Source organism: Conger conger, chromosome 14 (assembly GCF_963514075.1).
Source record: "Conger conger chromosome 14, fConCon1.1, whole genome shotgun sequence".
Taxonomy (NCBI): Eukaryota; Metazoa; Chordata; class Actinopteri; order Anguilliformes; family Congridae; genus Conger; species Conger conger.
Window position 1 is genome coordinate 37,849,667 of NC_083773.1, and position 21,115 is coordinate 37,870,781.

The following is a 21,115-nucleotide window of genomic DNA, read 5'->3' on the forward strand; positions in this document are numbered from 1 at the left end:
GAGGATCCTTTTCATGCGGAATGACAGTAAATCCACAGTGATGCTGCCGTCAGATGCAGTCAACCGCAAACTGGATGTGTAAAGTTTTTCAATGACACAGTGACGGAAAGCTCTGCCTCCGCCGATGGAACCGTCCACCAATAGCTCAATTTTCCCAGCTTTTAACTTTGTCCGTACCGGAGGGACAGATTTTGTTTCTTAGAACCAACATAAAATCTTCATATACTTTTTTTGTTCTGTCCTGTCTATTTACCAGGGCAGGTGAAGTCCTGCCCTTCCCTATTCATGCTTGTAGGCTATACACTTGTACGCTTTTACAAAATAATAAAACTACCCACCAGATAGCCATAGCAATGTTTACATGACATTTACCGCCTTGTTCTGTAGCTTTTCATCATCTGTTCTGCATTAACATACGGTGTAACGTTTTCATTAACATATGAACGCTGCATGAGGAATCCCATTGCCTCAGGCTTACCTTCCGGATACTTGTAGTTTGCGGTGATGTCTTGCCGGCTGTCACTGCCCACTGATTTAGTGCTGATATTCTTACCAACTGCCACTGTGTTCATTTTGATCTTCTTCTTTGATCCGTCGGCCATGATTTTCCAGCCAACCCAGTCTGCATTGACCTCAGCAAATACGAAAGGCAGGTCGTACTTTAGGTCTGTGTGACCCTCATGTATAGCCTTCACTGGAGCTGGCCCACAACAGTATGCCCCTGGGGTACAGAGAGAAAGAGATGTTTATCTGCTGGCTAGTTGCCATACTTCAAACAATTGTTCTCCCACATAGGGCTAGTAATGCATTAGCCAATTTCAGTACTTACTGGTCTGGTAATGCGTTAGCATAGCCAGTACCTACTGTGTTATACATTAGCATTTGTTGTGTACTGACACTCAACAAAGAATATTTCATAAGATGGACAGATGGACAGTAACATGAAGTATTATTGAGTATATGGGACTTATTGATATCTGTACATCAGTACAATATAATAAAATTGCATCCAACCACAGTTTTTAAGTAAATCCAATTATTCATTTTTTGAGTGTGTTGCGTCTGTTAATGCATTAGCATAAATGTATCTGCATGTTTTAAAACCAAGCTGTGAATGTAGCCTCCTGATTTCAAGACTGAGCAGGATGGGAGAAGGGCCGTACCTTCACTCAGCTCCTGAGGGGTGGGGTCAAGAACCTGCCAGCCGTCATAAAATGGTTCTCCAGGGAGATCAGGGCGTCTCATCCAGGCTTCTACCCACAGATGGTAGTTCCTATGCGCATACAGAACAGAGATCAGAACAGGAGGGTTAATTAAATCAATCAATCAATCCTTTGTTCATCTAAAGCAGTGTCTCTCACCCCTGATCCTGGGGATCCTATGTGTATGCTGGATATTGCCAAAGCCAAACTCTATTGATTATGGTTGTTAAAAACGTTAATTCTACCATCATTTTGTGGTTAAACCAGTAACATGGTGGTTGGTCACACTTTTTATGTGCCATTTGAACAAGAGGGCATTGAAGAAACACGACAAACGTATTAAATATTGCCATTCTTTACTTTTGGAGAAGTAAGCTTTTTAAATGTATTGTCCTATTTTAAACCAGAATATTCTCCTCGTAGGATAACATGAGGATAACCACTCCCCGATCCATGCAGTTTACACCACTGGCCTACAGGCAAAAGAATGCAAATATTTGACTAACTTTAGGTTCACATAAATTAGACTGCCTATTAGACTATTTCTGCTTATATTCATTCAGCTAGCTAGCTAGTTTGCTTTCATAAGGTGACATTATCGATAATGTTAGCTAGTAATAGTTGTGCTTTTATCTTAACTTGGCTAGCAAGCTAGCAAAAATTATTATTGGATAAGTCAGCATCCTTACCTTAGCAATCGGTCGTAGTTGATATACTAATTTAGCTAGCTTGTGAAAATTCAGTCTCCCAAGATGAGCGTGTATCATGGAGGTAGCTCTGGTAACAAACAATAATGTGTAGAAAGTGGGGGCACTTACCACTCCCAGACAGTTTGGGTGAACTTTAATAATGGGACATTTAGGCTCAGAAAAAGAAGTTTTAAAATACATTTAAATGAAAAATAGAAATATTATGCACATCTGACAACTGGTAAGTGTCACATTCTGTCATGATCTGTGTTTTCTTTTATCTGTTCCCTGCCTAAGTTCCCCCACATACGGATAGGGGGAATATTGACATATCCCTTACACTTGATGAAAGCTCTTGGGAGTCTGAGCCAGTCTTAATTACACAAGGGCCTCAGAACTCCTGGGTCCACCTTTACTCAACCTAAAGCTCCTTCCTTCCTAAAGGTAGCTTTTTAACCAGGTGAAAATACATTGTGTGGATGAACAGCAAATGAGATCAAGCGTGTGGAAAAGGGTGCAATAATTTAAAACCCTAACATTAGCCTAGACAGAAGGAAGCTGCTAACGGGATCCCAATTCCCAGAGGAATCCCATCTTCCAACTGTCGTATGTCTGACATTTGAGAACAAAAAAATGTTTTAAGGTGAAAGTGTGACAGACTGTTCTCACTACCCTATGGTAATGAAGGATTGCTGTGTGTTCAGCTCCCATACCCCTCGCCACAACAGGTAAATGAGAATCATCAGTCACATCCCTCACATAGTGCACAAATGAAAATCAAAAGACAGAAAACATGCAATGGGAAATAACACATAAGCCCTGACTCAAAGAAACACGGGACTTAAATAGAAAGACAGGCAGCTGATCTTCATCGGTAACCAGACCACATGCAGAAGACAATTGCAATCAGTCATCAGCATGATGGTATTGATTACCTGAGCACCGCTCATTGCTAAAGTTAAATCGATTTCCAAATTGGCAGAAATACGGCAAGAGTAGTGCCTGGAAATTCTCTAAAACAACTAAGCAGAACCGTGACAGTTTATACAAGTTATATCACCGCAATGAAACTTTGAGCCCCTTTTTCTCAAAAACATGGTTTGGTGGCACTCAAAATCCTTGATATCTGGAGGAGAGAGATAGAGTTTTGTTTTGTTCGAAAAACTCAAAATACATTTTAGGGTCAAAACAACTGATTGTAATAAAGCAGGTCACATATAGAATGGTTGCAAACTTGCCAGGAAGATACTGTAAGTGCATAATATCCACACAGATGGCAAGGAAGATGGTGAGTGAGGCTATAAGTAACCCAACGATCACAGTTTAAGAATCGCAGTTTCATGTTGGTTGTATCTTGGGGTCACCAAAAAACCCCATAAAATGGCACCTCCATACCAGCAAACTATTTGTACGGGTGGCATGAAGACAGCCCTTACAGAGCACAATAAAAATAAAAAAACAAGAGTTTGCTGAACCTTGTTGAAAGTATAACTGGAAGATAGTTCTATGGGTAGATGAGACCAAAATTGAAGATTTTGTCCATTCACACCGTCGGCATGTTTAGCAACAAAATGGAATCCATACAAGGAGAAGCACCTCATACCTACTGTCAAATATGGCAGTGCATCATTGATGTTCTGGAGATGTTTTGCTGCCAGTGGTCCAGGGGGGACTATTTAAGATCAATGGCAATGAATTCAACAAAGTCCTCGAAAATCTGGTTACCTCTACTAGGATGACTTCATAGGTAGATTATTATAGGTAGATTGTCCAGCAGGACAATGACTCCCAGCATACATCTATATCCACACAGAAATAGTTAAGTAAAAACAATAATCTGGTCTGAACTGAAGAGTGTATCCCAAGGATATCAAAGTTGTACATGGAATGGTCAGGATGGTCAGAAATCTCTCCAAATTTGTTCTCTAACCTGATCACAAATTATAGGCAAATTATAAAGTAAAAACCAAAAAAAACTAAAAGAAATCACCCTAGTGAGGATGATATATATCCTTATCGTATTGGGACAAGATTTGTCAACCCTGATAAAGAATTTGTGATTGAGTAGAGTAATCTGGCAGAAAATGGCGGCACTCACCATATACTGTCATCACTCTTTGCGGGGTCGACTCCATTGGCAGTGTAGTATTGATCGATTAACAGATTTCCATGAGTATCATGCGCAGACTGGAAATTTGTGACTGTACGACAGGGGATTCCCAAGCACCTCATAACTGAAGAAAAATACAATTGAGACAGAAAATAGATGGTCGTTATTAGTCTTGTTTCCTTATGATTTTATGTTGTGTATATCTATCACAAATTTTTACAGTCATATCCACAGCGATACGATTCAGAGGCATAGAACACCTCAGAGTTACTGACTGGGCGGCCTGTAGCGTAGTAGTTAAGGTAAATGACTGGGACATGCAAGGTCAGTGGTTCTAATCCCAGTGTAGCCACAGTAAGATCCGCACAGCCGTTGGGCCCTTGAGCAAGGCCCTTAACCCTGCATTGCTCCAGGGGAGGATTGTCTCCTGCTTCGTCTAATCAACTGTACGTCGCTCTGGATAAGAGCGTCTGCCAAATGCCAATAATGTAATAATGATCAGTTAAAATTACAGGGTTATCAGTGTATTTAAAGGTACAATATGTCATTTCAGACTTCTAGCGGTCAAGAGAGGAATTTCAGCAACAAACACGCTCAAACCACAGCACTGTTTATCCCACCCCTTCTCTGTGAACATGCTAACATTGAAACGCCATTGGCTGTGGCAATTAGAATAATTTTTCAACCAATGAGTTTGAATTATTGAATGTTTTGGTACAGAGTGCCGGCCCGTCAACTGCATATTTCGAAACCCGAATTTAAGGACTATAAACACAGGCAGAGGGTGAGTCAACATGTCAGTGACTCCTTTTCAATGATTTCAATCAATTTACAATGGTCTTGTAACAATGGTCTTGTAACAGTGTTTTAACACAAAAATCTTACCTAGTGTGCTTTTAAAATGGCAATGTTATCTGTGTATTTCTGTAGTGTGACTGGGCCAGTGCAGCATCATGTCCATGAGTTTAAAATCGTGTTGTGAGCATGTGCACAGTGTGTAGAGAGCATATTGGCAGCGTGTGAAGAGCATTTTGACTAGGGATGTGACAAATCATCAGTTTTTGTAAATGTCACCATCACATGTTTTAAGTAGTTAACCATGTAACCGATACTGCTTATGGGTCATATATTTTTTTAAGTACTGAATTGCATTTTCAAACATTATTTTGGGTTAATAGTTAAATGTCAACATTCTAAGTCAGATAATAGCCTAATTGCCAAATTAAAGATTTACATTTACACTGACATTGTGCAATGTAACCTCACAGTTGCAGAAGTTAAATCCCTGTAGTTTTTTTAAATGCATCAGTTAAAATTATAATTCTTCATCAATCTTCCCTATGGCTTCTGCCTGATAGACTTGATTGGCATGAAATCTGTAAATATACTGCTGTTAAGAACTTTGTTACAGATGGGTTTCTCTCAAAATTCTGTGGTCACGCAATATTTGCCTGATATAATATATAACACCAGGTCTATTTGACTGGTCTAATGATTTTACTATCACGCCAATACAGGTCTCTGTAAAATGTTATATATTTTCATGTAAAGGTAAAGTTTGCCGATTAATTTTATATGGTGCGGGACAATTGTGGTGGTGAGATTAAGATGGTCCATTTTTTGCTGAAAGCAGGGAATTTTCGCTTTCAATATCTGATGGATAAATAGCCTAATGAGTATGTATTGGTTTATTTATTTTTATGTAGATACCGCATAGTGGAAAGCGATGATCAGTAGTTCGGATTTGCGTGTCAATGAATATACATGGCTGAAGAAATACCATACAATAAGGCATAAGTGAACCAACAGCTACAAATATAAAACACACAGAAATCCTTTGATTGCTATAGTAGTCAACTGTAGCATTTAATTCCCTTGGTGTTTGCATTTTTAACCCTCTGAAATTGCTGCAGATTGTTTGCTAGTATTACTTCAGCTTGTCATTTGCTAGTTTAGAATGTAAACAGTGTAGTGTAATATTGTGTGCAAAAATTGTCCAATACTGTATTGCTTTGTTTATTTTTATGTATATATAGCATAGTGGAAAGCTACATTCAGTTTGCCGGTAGTTTGAATTTGCGTGTCAACGAATAAACACGGATCTTCTGTGAACCATAAGATAAGACATAACGTTACAATAAGCCATCATTACATTACATTACATTACAAGGCATTTAGCAGACGCTCTTATCCAGAGCGACTTACAATGGAGTGCAGATCAAACACAAGTACAAGTGTGAAGAGGACAGTACAGTTCCGAGTCCATTATATAAGTGCCATTACAGTCTATGGCATATATAAGGCTAATCATGGTGGTGAGCTAGGGAGGGAAAGATGTAGCCTGAAGAGATGAGTCTTCAGTCTGCGCTTGAAAGAGGTCAGAGACTCTGCCGTTCTGACATCCACCGGGAGGTCATTCCACCACCGTGGGACCAGGTCAGACAGCATTCGTGAGCAAGAAGTGCAGGTGTAGCAAGGGGGAGGCGCCAGACGGCACAAAGTGGCAGAACGGAGGGGTCTTGCTGGTGTATAGGTCTTGATAGTGATACGTCTTGATCACCAGTCAATCAACAGCTACAGAGAGTCTTTGATAACTCTAATTCCCTATGGTGTTTGCATTTTAAAACCCCTAGAATGGCCAGATTGCTTGCTAATACTACTTCAGCTTGTTGATTGCTAGTTTAGAATGTAAACTGCAATAATAGGACTGGTGGTGAATGCACATTTATTTTAAATTGAGCTTACCATTTCAGCTTCAGAAAAAAATGATCGGTTAGACATTTTTTGTAAATGTTTACAGATCAGTTTTGGTTAACCGTTTAAACATTTAACCATTCACACCTAGTATGCCTTACCTTACGATTTTGACAGTATGCCTTACCTGTGCACATGACCGCACCAAACACCCAGCACTGGCCATATTTCACAGGGCAGTAGTCAGAATCCCTCCACCGCCTCAGGATGTCCACACTGCCGTTCCAGTGCGATGGAGCCACTCCACCAGTGAAGGTACTGCCCCAATTGCCCTGTAGCACGCCTTTGTCTCCATTACAGTTAATCTGATGGAGTGAAGCAAGCAGGTTCATTTCACATTGATATCCACACAGAGAGTCTTTACAAGTCTCAGAACCGGGACTCAGAACATCAGATCTGGACAGGTCTAAGAACAGTCTGGTTTGGGAACAGCATTCGTTGTACTGCAGCAGCGATTGGCCAGACTAGGGTGGTGGAGCGTAGACATTCGTCAGATTCCCATAGAAATATATACTTGTATACTTGTGTTTGATTTGCACTTCGTTGTACGTCGCTCTGGATAAGAGCGTCTGCTAAATGCCATGTAATGTAATGTAATGGTATGTGTTAGGGTCTTGCGAGGTGTGTGTGAGGGTGGATCATCATAGGTTTTCCACCTATAGGAGCAATTTAGAGGTGGAACACACCAGCAAAATATTGTTAAAATGGAGACAAATTATATTTGGGCTCAAGGCTGGCTCAGTTTGTTGTCAGACGAGACAACTTAATTGAAATTGGCTTCTATTGATTTTTTGGTGTCATTTGGCTTTTCACTCACTTGCATCACTTTATGCTTTGATTGGGTGTTAGGGTCTCGGGTGGTGTGTGTTAGGGTGTAGGGTGTGAGTTTGTGTTAGGGTGTAGAGATAGGCATACCATAGCGCTGACTACCCTGCCGACATAGATGGGGTCGCAGCGTGAAGATAAATCTTTGGCTGCGTTGTCTAAACAGTTGGGGTTGAGGTCCAGGATTTTCAGGCAAATGTCAAGGATGTCCTCTTCAAACTGAAAGCATGAGAAAGGCCTCTTTATCAGACAGTTATAAAATGTGATGTGCAGGAACTTCTCGTCTGCCCTGTACTGTTCACAACTTTCAGGCCAGTCTATGATTGCATCACAAGTATGTTGATTTGGGCAGGTGTCAGTAACTGATGATATTATGTGAGGGAGTGGGGTCGGAGGACCAAACACAACCAAATTGGGTTCTTAAAGTTACCCATAAGACGTGAGATAACCACTAATATAAGAACCACTGTCAGAGATTTGCAACACTCCGTCTGGGATGAGCAACACTCCAAACTCACATATTTAACCTAGTGTTACAATTAAAACAGACCTACACTAAGAAGGAAACAAAACGCATAACATCCCCGCCCAGAGAACCATGCAGAAGTAACCTAACTACACAACCCACCACAAAGACCACCTCCTTTGGTACTGAAGGTGCAAAACGCTCTCTCATAGGGATGTTACCTTCGACAATGGTGTATAGCCTTAGTGCAACTCGTACAATAACTGAAACTAAATTATGACAAGATGAAAACACGAAGTGACACAAAGAAACACCACGCTATAAAGTAAGAAACATAAAGCAGCTGTCAACAGCACATTACTTTATAGGCATTAGGCAGACGCTCTTACCCAGAGCGACGTACATTTGATTAGACTAAGCAGGGGACAATCCTCCTGGAGCAATGCAGGGTTCAGGGCCTTGCTCAGAGGCCCAACGGCTTTGCGGATCTTGTTGTGGCTACACCGGGATTAGAACAACCAACCTTGCATGTCCCCATCATTTACCTTAACCACTACGCTACAGACCGCCCTTGGTGCACCACGGCGAAACAACAATACTTCAGTGTCAAGAGAAAGTTCCACATACAATCAGGGAGAACATCATCCTCTCCCTCACTCTTGCCCTAAGTCACAGGTTCAAGTCTGAACCAATCATCTTAATTACAAGCAGGCCTCACTACTTCAAACTCAGCCTACCGCTCCTTACTTAACAAAAGTAGCAGTTAACAGAAGTCGAAAAATAAACTAGACAGACAAACAGTATCTGACAGCAAGCATGCAGCACAGGGTGAAACATGGGGCGGCCTGTAGTGTCGTGGTTAAAGTAAATGACTGGGACACGCAAGGTCGGTGGTTCTAATCCCGGTGTAGCCACAATAAGTTCTGCACAGCCTTGGGGTCCTTGAGCAAGGCCCTTAACCCTGCATTGCACAGGGGAGGATTGTCTCCTGTTTAGTCTAATCAACTGTACGTCGCTCTGGATAAGAGCGTCTGCCAAATGGCAATAATAACCAATAATAATAACCAATAATAACCCCCCTAACCATTGGCCTAGACAGAAGGAAGATTGTAACGGGTCTCCATTCCCAAAGGAATCCTGTCCTCCAACTGTCACGAGTCTGCCATTTGTGCACTAAAAATAAAAGCATGAACGTACAGATGAGGTGGACTGTACTCAGTCCCCTAAGATGATGACGGAATGCTGCATGTTCAGCTCCCTTGACCGTCACCACCACGTGTAAATGATACTAGTCCATCCACACCTCACATTAGTGCACAAACAAATTAAAGATGTGGGACTAAAGTAGAAAGGCACACAGCTGACCCTCATCGGCAATCAGACCACACGCGCCAGACAATTGGAATCAGTAGTCAGTACGAGGGTATTGATTCCCTGATCGCCAAAATGAACTAATCATCAAATTGGCAAAAATATGACTGGTAGTGCCTGCAAATTACTCTGAAAAAAAGCTAAGATCTGTGACATGTGCATTCAAGTTCCTTGTACCTGTCCAAAATCCCAGGCGACATCAGTAATATAGTCACTTGTCCCTCTGTAAAGCAGGCCCTCTTCATTAATCACATACTCCTGCCTCTTCTCTTCATTGTCCAGATGCACCCAGTCCTCTTGAGAATACACACAGAGAGGTGTTAATAAGCACTTACACACTGTTGAGCTTTAATAAGCACTTACACACTGTAGAGCTTTACTGAGCTCTTATACACACCACACAGTTTTAATACGCACTCATACACACTGTACAGCTTTAATAAGCAATTATACACACTACACAGCTTTAATACGCACTCCTACACACTGTACAGCTTTAATAAGCACTTACACACTGCACAGCTTTAATAAGCAATTATACACACTACACAGCTTTAATAAGCACTCATACACACTGTACAGCTTTAATAAGCACTTACACACTACACAGCTTTAATAAGCAATTATACACACTACACAGCTTTAATAAGCACTCATACACACTGCACGGCTTTAATAAGCACTCATACACACTGCACGGCTTTAATAAGCACTCATACACACTACACAGCTTTAATAAGCACTCATACACACTGCATGGCTTTAATAAGCACTCATACATACTGTGCAGCTTTAATAAGCACTCATACACACTGTGCAGCTTTAAGATAAAAAAATGATGATTTCCGCTGATCTGTTTTCTGTCATTATTTGTTTCACCTGTTCATTGTTTCCTGATTCTCTGTTACCCCCCTGTTAGTCATTACACCTTGTTATCTGTCTATTTAAACCCACGTCTGTCTTCTGTTCATTGCCAGATTGTAATGTGCTTCCGCCATTCCTTCAAGGGGTTTTTTCCAGTCTGGTTTACCTGTTGCATTTAACCTGACCACCGTCTCCGGATTACCCTTCTGTCTTTTTTTTATTGCCTTTCGGATTTTGTTTTGTACCTCTGCCAGATCTGACTGCCTGCCTGTTTATGACCTCTCGCTTGTGACTCTGATTACATCTTGGATTATTTCTGCTGTGTCTAGCAGCCCCGGTTTCGAACACTTACCTGTGTTAATCACTACTAACTTGGTTACCTATGATATTCCCATCTGCTCGTGTCTGACTATTGCCTGCCTGACCTGATGTGATATAAATAAAGATGTTCCATCAGTTGTCTCCCTGTTCACAATTGGTTCCTTTGTTCTGAGCCCTGACACCCTCATACACACTGCACAGCTTTAATAAGCACTTATACACACTGCACAGCTTTAATAAGCCTTCATACACGCTTATGTGTTTCTAGAAAGTTCCTAGCATGGAGAGATGACACGCTCACATGCACAGCAAGGGTTAAACTTTAAAGCAATTCATAAAATAAAAGCAAGGTAGCTGGTTAGAATAAAAATGATCCAAATTTTTAATCCCTGACTGTGTTTCTGTGAAGTTCTGTCCTCAGAGAGACCATGTAACTCACCTGTGCACCAAGGGTTAAAGAGGAGGACAAAAGTCCCAGCACTGTGGGACCTTTGTCCCGGCTGTGTCTTCAGAGAGGGTGTACTCCCCAATGCTGGCAAAGTCATGGCTAATAATGGCCAGGGTGACTGAAGGCGAAGTCTCCTCGACCTTAGCAAACCAGGGTTTCTTTGACAGACTTTTCCCAGAGACACCAAACACAGACTTGGTCCCTAAGTCTTCAGAGGGATCCGGTCCTAGATCATGGAATCAATATTAGGTTTGCAAAAACTGAAATCTCTCATTTGTATAGGTAATCAGACCCCTAATTCAGTACTTTGTAGAAGCACCTTTTTGGGTAAGTCTGTCCAAGCTTTGTACACTATCGCATTCTTCCTGGCATATCCAATCAAGCTCTGTCAAATTGGATGGGGGCGGCCTGTAGAGTAGTGGTTAAGGTACACGACTGGGACCCGCAAGGTCGTGGTTCGATCCCCGGTGTAGCCACAATAAGATCCGCACAGCCGTTGGGCCCTTAGCCCTGCATTGCTCCAGGGGAGGATTGTCTCCTGCTTAGTCTAATCAACTGTACGTCGCTCTGGATAAAAGCATCTGCCAAATGCCAATAATGTAATGTAATGATGGGAAGCATCTGTGAACTGTCAACTTCAGGTCTCTCCAAAGATGTTCTATGGGGTTTAAGACTGGGCTTTGGCTGGGCCAGTCAAGGACAGTCAGATACTTTTCCCACTCCAGCTCTGTCTTGCCTATGCATCTGGGCTGCATTTTTTAGGTTTCTTGTTTTTCCATGTATTGTTTTCTGTCTATGTCCTTAGCATTTCCGTATTTTTGTATACTTTTCTACATTTGTTTCTGGATTTTGTTTTTGTCTGCTTAGCCCGCTTGTTAACGACCCTTCACCTGTGTCCACAATTATGTTTTGGGTTATCCCTGATATACCTGTTTGCTGGAATTCTGACCCATTGCCTGGACTTTGTATTACGAACTGCCTGTTTGCTGGCTATTGAACCTCACCTGTCTGACCTGCAACTTTATAATAAAGACCATATCTACAGAGGACTTGCAAAGCTCTGTTTGAGTGACTGTTGGGTTCTTGGTCACCTCCCTGACGAAAGCCTTTCTTGCCCTTTGGGTAGACAGAAGATTCTTCAATTTCACAATTATTGATGCCACTGGGCTCCTGGGAAAACTCAAAGCTATAGAAATTGTCTTATACCCTTGTCCTCACCATTTTTTCATCACAATTTGATCAAGGTCTACAGATAGTTCCTTGGACTTCATGGCTTGTCCTGCCTTGTGGGACCTTATATACACAGGTTTGTGGCTCTCTCAACTATGTCCAATCAATTAATAAACTTCTATAATTTAAGCAAACAGGATGCACCTGGCCAGTTTTCAGATTTCAGTTTTTTATTTTTAATAGATTTGCGAAAACATGTTTTCACTTTGTCGTTATGGGTTATTGAGTGTAGAGTTTTGGGCAAAAATGGCAATTTCATCCATTTCAAATAAAATCTACAACACAATATAGTTTGCAAAAAGTGAAGGGGTATGCGTCCTTTCTGAAGCCACTGTATCCATGATTTACAGTTTAAGATTGTTTGGAATGTAAGTATAGACATTGCCAAGTTTTGCAAAAATATAAATGACTGAGTGACAATCTATTGACAGTTATCCACTTTTCTGTGAGAAGTTTTACCAATAAACATATCAATTTTCGATTTATATTATATGTTTCTAGCTTTCTCATCACTAAAGAACACAATAATTGCGCACCTGTTTGGACAGTGAGTTCCAAGTTGTTAGTATCGAGACTTTGGCCACTGCTGGAGTGGAGAGTGAGCAGGAAGCTCTGCCCTCGCCTGACGATCAGCCGCTCTGTAGAGATTTCATCCGTCCTGTGGGCCTCATTGTTCTTCTCACAGTGGAAATCCACTTCAGAGATTGCTAAAATACACAGTGATAACCATTATAACCACAGACCACTGTACAACAGACAATACAACTCATCATTATAACCACAGACCACTGTACAACAGACAATACAACTCATCATTACAACCACAGACCACACAATACAACAGACAATACAACTCATCATTATAACCACAGACCACTGTACAACAGACAATACAACTCATCATTATAACCACAGACCACACAGTACAACAGACAATACAACGCATCATTATAGCCACAGACCACTGTACAACAGACAATACAACTCATCATTATAACCACAGACCACACAATACAACAGACAATACAACTCATCATTATAACCACAGACCACACAATATAACAGACAATACAACTCATCATTATAACCACAGACCACACAGTACAACAGACAATACAACGCATCATTATAGCCACAGACCACTGTACAACAGACAATACAACTCATCATTATAACCACAGACCACACAATACAACAGACAATACAACTCATCATTATAACCACAGACCACACAATATAACAGACAATACAACTCATCATTATAACCACAGACCACTAGAGGTAAAGTTGTATGTAGAATTCATGTATTCAAGGATCTCAGAAAACATGCATCGACTTTTTTTTCACTGAGGACCAATTTTTTATCTCCAAAAGTAAAGATATTTGTAGTGTAATTTTATTTGTAAATGAGTCATATCAGATCACTTTGTCATTGTGTTAAAATAAGCATGATACTAATTACATTAGAGATATGACCCATGAAAAACATTTATCAATTTTAGCCGAACCTCTACTTCACATATGTTGAAGTCACAGCCTGAACCCTCAAGCAACCAACATATTTTTCACACACGAGTCACCAACTGGGGTCTAACCCCAATTTCAAACTCCCCAATCAAAAATGATCCCCAATCAATTCAAAAACAGTTATTTTGTATTAAAATGTAAAACATGTAAAATACATTTAATTCTCATAAAAAAACTAAATAATTAGCTTTGGTACTCTGTGGGTTTTGTTTATACCACACTTCCAAGTAACTTCATACATCTTAACATACCTGTAACACCCCTAAAATCTAAAATGGAAGAGTCAGATTGCCATTACCAGTACAGCCACTGTGGCCCTGTGTGGAACAGGGTTTAATCTGCTACTGCATACATTCAACTGAATAAGGATCTGTTAACATGGTTTATTGTTTTGGTATCACTCCAAATGCTACTTCAAAATATAATTGTTCAGGGGATTTCATACACCTTAGTGCAACTAAAAGGGGTGACATGGCTCAGGCAGTAAGAGCAGTTGTCTGGCAATTGGAGGGTTGCCGGTTCGATCCCCCGCCCGGGCTGTGTTGAAGTGTCCCTGAGCAAGACACCTTGCATGGCAGCCAATCGCCGTTGGTGTGTGTGTGAGTGTGTGTATGAATGGGTGAATGAGAAGCATTAATTGTGCAGTGCTTTGGATAAAGGCGCTATATAAATGCCAACCATTTAACACAAATTGCACAATAAATTAATAAAATTGATAAATACCTGGGTACAGAAGCATGCAAGAGGGCAATAGAATCAATAAGAACAAGAGCAGTTTAATTCATTGTATATTTCTAAAATATTTATAATATATTGAAGCTTATAAAAAGGTGATGAAGGAGTAATGCCAATGTAAGTTGGCTATAACGACTACTGTACCAAAGCAGTGTTATAGTGCAATACTGATATGGCAACAATAGTAATTCTTCCATGAATAATAGCTGGTAATTCATAATAATAATAATGAATAAAATAATAATACATGGTAGCATCATTAGTTGAAATATGTCACAATAGTGCATTTTTTCATTCTGAATGTTTTTGAAAAGGATTTTTAGAAATTTAGTGAATTCCTGTAGCTTTTATAGCTGTAGGTCACTCACCAGAAGTCATCTTTGTGGCAGCAGTAACTGAGTCAGTGTTTTCTCTGTAAAGTCACTCTTCTCTCAGGGACTGGGTAAGGATGCTGGATGTTTATAGTGTATGTAGCCCGGCCCCATTTAGGGTTGGTCATTATAGCCTCACAGCGTTCATTGAAAGTTACAGTGCTAACCCTAGTTCATCCATCTAGCACACATTTCCTTATAGTAAAATAATATAACCTCTTTAACACCTTTGGCAACTGTGAAACAATACACATTTTTCCCAGTATTGTAGCAGTTGCAAATTAAGCCTGAGAACTGATAGAGAACATACTGTCCACTAAATGCAAAGTGAAGTGATTTATGACCAATAAAGTTTTCAAACTGGGGTCCTGGGGAATTGCTGTATATGCTGGGTTTTGTTCCAACCACAAATGAAATCACAGAATATTAACAAGCTATTCATATTTTTTGAGGGATTATTTGCTCTTTTAAGGCACACACAGAAATAACTGAGAAGAATATAATATACAGTGCCCTCCATAACGTTTAGGACAAAGACCCATCATTTATTTATTTACGTCTGTACTCCATCATTTTAGATTTGTAAAAAAATCATATGGTTAAAGTGCACATTTTTATAGATTTTAATAAAGGGCATTTTTATATAGTGGTGCATCTAAAAAAAATGCACCTGCATCATGGAAAAATGTTTTCTGTAATTTAATTCAAAAAGTGAAACTTTCATATATTCTAGATTCATTACACATGAAGTAAGATATTTCAAGGGTTTTTTGGTTTTAATCTTGATGATTACGGCTTAAAAATCCAGTATCTCAAAATATTAGAATATTACATTAGACTAATCAAAAAAAGGATGTATAATACAGAGATGTCGACCTTCTGAAAAGTATGTTCATTGATGCACTTAATACTTGGTCGGGGCTCCTTTTGCACAAATGACTGTAAATTTCAGGATCCACTTCAAGGTTCTTGTGATCATATATAGAGCCCGCCACGGTCAGGCACCTACTGGTTGTCCCTCGTACTAGCCTCAAAACTAAAGGTGACTGAGCCTTTGAATCGGTGGCTCCTAAATTGTGGAATACTCTTCCACCGGACTTAAGAGCTGTGGCAGCTAAAGTCTCATCTCTTCAGACAGGCGTTTGTCTAGCCGTTTTTGTGACTGTAGTTCCGTTTGTTTCATGTCCTATTATTTGTGATTTGTTGGTTTTATTGACTGTTCTTTTATGTATATTTTGACCCTGTGAAGCACTTTGTCACTCTGTCTGTGAAAGGTGCTATAGAAATAAAATATACTTACTTACAAACCTGATAGATACTGCTTTTGTATTTGTTTCATACAAGTGTATTGTTCTTAATGTCAAATAAATGAAATAAAATAAACACCTTATCGGTACCACACAGTATAAATGTGAAATATGGCAAAATTGCAAGGTTCTAGCATGGTTTCTTTGTTGGGCAAAATAGTTAAATCTGGGAGCTTTCACAGATTTGCATACCTACCTTCCATGAAGAACTAAAAAGGGTTCCGCAGTGGAGACAAGCCAAAGCACCTTTTTTTGGTTGTTCTATTCTGCCAGGTTTAGTAGCCCAACAACCTTCCCGCTCCCTGTAATTCCACTGTGAAAATTCTGATATATTATATAAGGTAACATGACATGAAACAAACGGAACTACAGTCACAAAAAACGGCTAGATAAACGCCTGTCTGAAGAGATGAGACTTTAGCTGCTTTTTTACATTTTCCACAGAGGCCACAGCTCTTAAGTCCGGTGGAAGAGTATTCCACAATGCGTCACATTTCCGCCACCGATTCGAAGGCTCAGTCACCTTTAGTTTTTGATTTTTGACTGATTGTACTGTTCTACTGAAGATTCTACTGATTCTACTGTACTGTTCTACTGAAGATTCTAGCGTGAAATGGAAGTTCGGAGAGGGGGAGGTGCCAAGTGGCCTGTGGAGGCCGAACGAAGAGGTCTGGCAGGGGTGTAGGGTCTGATGATTTTTTGGAGGTAAGCTGGGGCAGACCCCTGCTTGGAAGGCTAGCACCAATGTTTTGAATTTGATGCGAGCCATGACAGGCAGCCAGTGGAGGGAAGTAAGCAGGGGGGTGACATGTGACATGTGCTGCATTCTGGTTAAGTTGGAGGGGTCTGATGGCGGATGCTGGGAGGCCAGCCAAGAGGGAATTGCAGTAGTCCAGGCGGGACAAAACCATTGCTTGGACCAGGAGCTGGGTCGAGTAGGGGGTGAGAAAGGGGCGGATTCTCCAGATGTTGTGTAGGAAGAACTTGCATATGTTGCATTACATTACATTAATGGCATTTGGCAGACAACAAAGTGCAAAGTGCATACCCATAACCAGGGATAAGTGCGCTGAAAGACCGCCGCAATATTCTTGGAGAGGGACATTCTGCTGTTCATCACCACGCCGAGGTTCCTTGCACTGGGTGACGGTGAAGTGTGGTATCCCCAAGGGAAATGGAGAGATCCAGATGGGGAGAGGTAATAGCAGGGATGAATATCATTTCAGTCTTACCTGGGTTGAACTTTAGATGGTTGCCCATCCAGCTCTGGATGTCTCTCAGGCAGGCGGAGAACGGGTAGAGACCTGTGTGTCCGATGGGGGGAAGGAGAGAAAGAGTTGGGTGTCATCGGCATAACAATGATATGACTATACATTTTACATTACATTTTAGTAATTTGGCAGAATAGTTAAAAACTGAATCAAATCAATATTTTTTGTGACCACCCTTCGGTGTTAAAACTGCATCACTTCTCTGAGATAGCCAACGCTGTCCTGCAGTTCTACAAGACAATCAGCTGGGAGGTTGTTCCAAGCATATTGGAGAACTTGCCACAGTTCTTCTGCAGACTTTGGTTGGCTCCTTGCCTCTGATGTCAAACATGTAAAAAGTAGTCAATTGCTTACAGTAATTATTAATTATTAAATCCAAAAATGTCTCTGTAAAATTTAATCTTTTGGAAAATGAATATTTGGAAATCTCAAATGTGTTCTTTTATACTAAAACACACAAAAAAGAAACATATATATAATAAAGTGTAGGGTGCCTAAGACTTCTGCAGAGTACTGTACATGCACAGAACCTCTCTCTCACCCCTTGATGCCGCCGCCATATGAAGTTTCCTGGCGACGCCTCACGCTCACGTTGTCCCCTTAGGGGCCTGTAATATTTTTACATGTTTCGGGTGTGCCCGGCTGTGTGGCTCAGTTTAGGATGGGTGTCACCTCAAACACCTGTTTGAGAGGCACATTCACAAAATTTGCATCTTTATTTTATCGCACGAAACTAAACTGTAGATTCAGAGCTACAAAATGAGGCGTCACGTAACAAGTTTGACCAAATACTTTGGCCTGTTATGTACGGCGCTGAGGACCCAGACGCAGACCAATGGCTAACCAAAAATCGTAGTTTATTAGTCCGGAATCGTAGCCAGGAGATCCAATACAAAGATAAAAACAGAAGGCAAAAGAATGGTAGAAAAAACAGGCAAAAAGGTCAAAAATCCAGAAAATCAAAAGGCGAAAGTACAAAAGGACGTAGGCAAAAATCGAAGTCAGTAAACAAAGCAGAATATCAAAAACCAGAAAATCAGAATGGCAAACAAAAACAAGAGGGTAAGGCAGGCTCGGAAATCAAAGGCGAAGGGGTGTCTTTGTGGAATCTCAAGAATTAGGCTTACGAGGAATTTGGCACTAAGAGAAGCAGGAAGTTAGAATCGCGAGTTTAGAAGGAATGTTTGAAAACCCGAAAACTACCATAAACATGGCCGTGATGTAAAATAGAACATTGTACTTTTGCAAAATGTAGTTCAGAGAAATCAGCTTTTTTCACTTTTGCATACATTTATCTTTGTATGTCCCTTCATCATTCTGTGACTTTAGTACATTAACAATTTGCTTTATTTCAGAGATAGTATCAAAAATGTGTTCAAAGTTGCTTTGGACCCATTCTCATATCCCAGAATGCAATTGCATCTGCTGGTGTGTTGCATCTCTGTCTCAAAAGAATATTTTTCTTTAAACTTTGTGACTGAACTAAACAGCTACTCATAGAATGACTGGAGATCAATGTTTTTTTTAAAAATATATAACAGTTCATTAAACAGGTAATTTCCAGACAGACGAAAAAGTATGCCCCTTTTCCTTTTAGATTATGTCGCCTATGCTTACGTTGTCAGGACACAGTACTACTGCATACAGCCTGCTATATATTTAAGAATGCAACTAAAATAAACTTGTCGATAAAAGGATAAAGACTATACTAAGACTAGACTAGACTAAGGCTATAACTCGTTAGAACTTTTCATCAACTGGTAGAGGGGAGGGGAGAAAATTAACGTTCATTCAAAGGACATTTAGAGTGACAGCGACAAAGGTGATGACCCACAGTCTCAAGCTCAAAAAGCAAAGACAGTTTGGATAAAAAAGGTTGTTACGATCGCTCGTAAATCGTAACATGAAGGACACACACCAGTTTAAGGAATAACAAAATAATAGAATTTAATAAGACAAAAGATAACAAAATATACAAAAATTAGTAATGAGGTGTGTAGAGCGATGTGTCATGTATTTAATGTAGGTACATAAATTGAATGTGACTGAATACGTGTAAATGTTAGCCAGTCAAACAAAAAGGCTCGTCAGCATGGGAGGAAGCAAAACCCCAACTGCAGGAATGGCAGATGTCTTAAGCCAAAGCCTCCGGCCACAGGTGCACCTCATTAAGCTGATGACCCTCTTGTTCCTCAGCCAGCCACTTGAAAGACAAAAAACAGAAAAACCAGAAACGGATATGAGCGGGCCGTCACACCTTCCCCCATAAAGAAGAGGGACCATAGGGCCCTCTATAAAATTAATAAACGAATATTAAACAGATAAATCACTAGTTATCAATAAATCAATTTGACTTTTTTATTTATTATTATTATTTTTTAACAAAACAAAACAACTCCCATCGGCCCATAATGTGCACCAAATGTACAAATGAACGCTTGAGTCGACACCAAAAAAAAAAAAAAGAAGAGGGTGCAAAAGAGAGAAGAGGAAAATTACAACAATACTTCCCTTACTCCAGGGTTCCTCTGCCTCCACCACAATAACCAGTCCAATCCTCTACTGGCCCCCTAACCTCCACACCCCCCTTCCTGTGCACCAGGGTACGGCTCAAGGCGTCAGCCAACACCCACTTGGTCAACACAGTCCTCCATACACGGCAATGGGTAACAGTCGGCCTTAATTACTGCATTAACTTTACGGTAATCGGTACAAAATCTGTAGGTGCCATCAGGCTTAGGCACCAACAGGCAAGGCGAAGACCAATTAGAATAACTATGTTCTGCTATGTTATTATTAAGCATGTATTCCAATTCGGCATCAAGCTGCTTCCGTTTGTTTGGCGAGACTCGATAAAACCGTTGCCTAATGGGAGGAGAATCACCGACATCAATATCATGTTCGACCAATGTTGTACGTGACGGGATGTCAGGAAAGAGGGACAAGAGCAAATTAATTAATTGAACCAGGTCAGCACGTTCAGAAACAGACAAATGTGCAAACTGAGATTCAAGGTTACATAAGAGCTCAGAGTGATTAAGTCTACCCTGAAAAACACAGTCAGCCGGCAAAATTACATCCTCTGCAGCATCCCCTACTACTCCTTGTGAAAAAGGATATCGGAAAGGCATAACAGATGCAGTAGTAGACAGAGGGACCTGGTTTATATATTCGGCAACAGCGACAGTAACCAGCACTGCATCATCCTCTGCCTTCGGTGCCACAGCCAATGAAGAATCGGCTTTCTGATCAGAGATAAACTCCTGAGAAGAAACAGACAGGGGACTGATTACCTTACCAGATCGGCTCTTTAAGGCTTTGTCTACAGGTGAAACGGCTTCCACTGGATCTACCAGAAAGGTCTCACTTAGATCAATCAATGAACAGGGATACTCCTTTTTTAAATGATCAACAGGGGCCTTAATGCTGTTACGGCTCATAGCCCGAGTAATGGCACAAGCCGAAAACACCTCTGGGTACCTCCGCGCATTCACAGCCACCTCCGTAGGCATGCATGGGACAGAGACAACCTCTAGAGGGCGCCGTACATCCTTCCACACAGCTCCACCAGCCAAATCATTTCCTAAAAGGAAAGTAACTCCCGCTACTGGCAGGGAGGGGCGC

At 40.7% G+C, this 21,115-nt stretch overlaps 1 pseudogene; it reads right to left on the reverse strand.

Annotated features, from left to right (window-relative positions):
- LOC133110233 (protein-glutamine gamma-glutamyltransferase 2-like) overlaps positions 1-18,156 on the reverse strand; it is a 29,431-nt pseudogene extending 11,275 nt beyond the window's left edge.
- Positions 18,157-21,115: the final 2,959 nt, after the last annotated feature.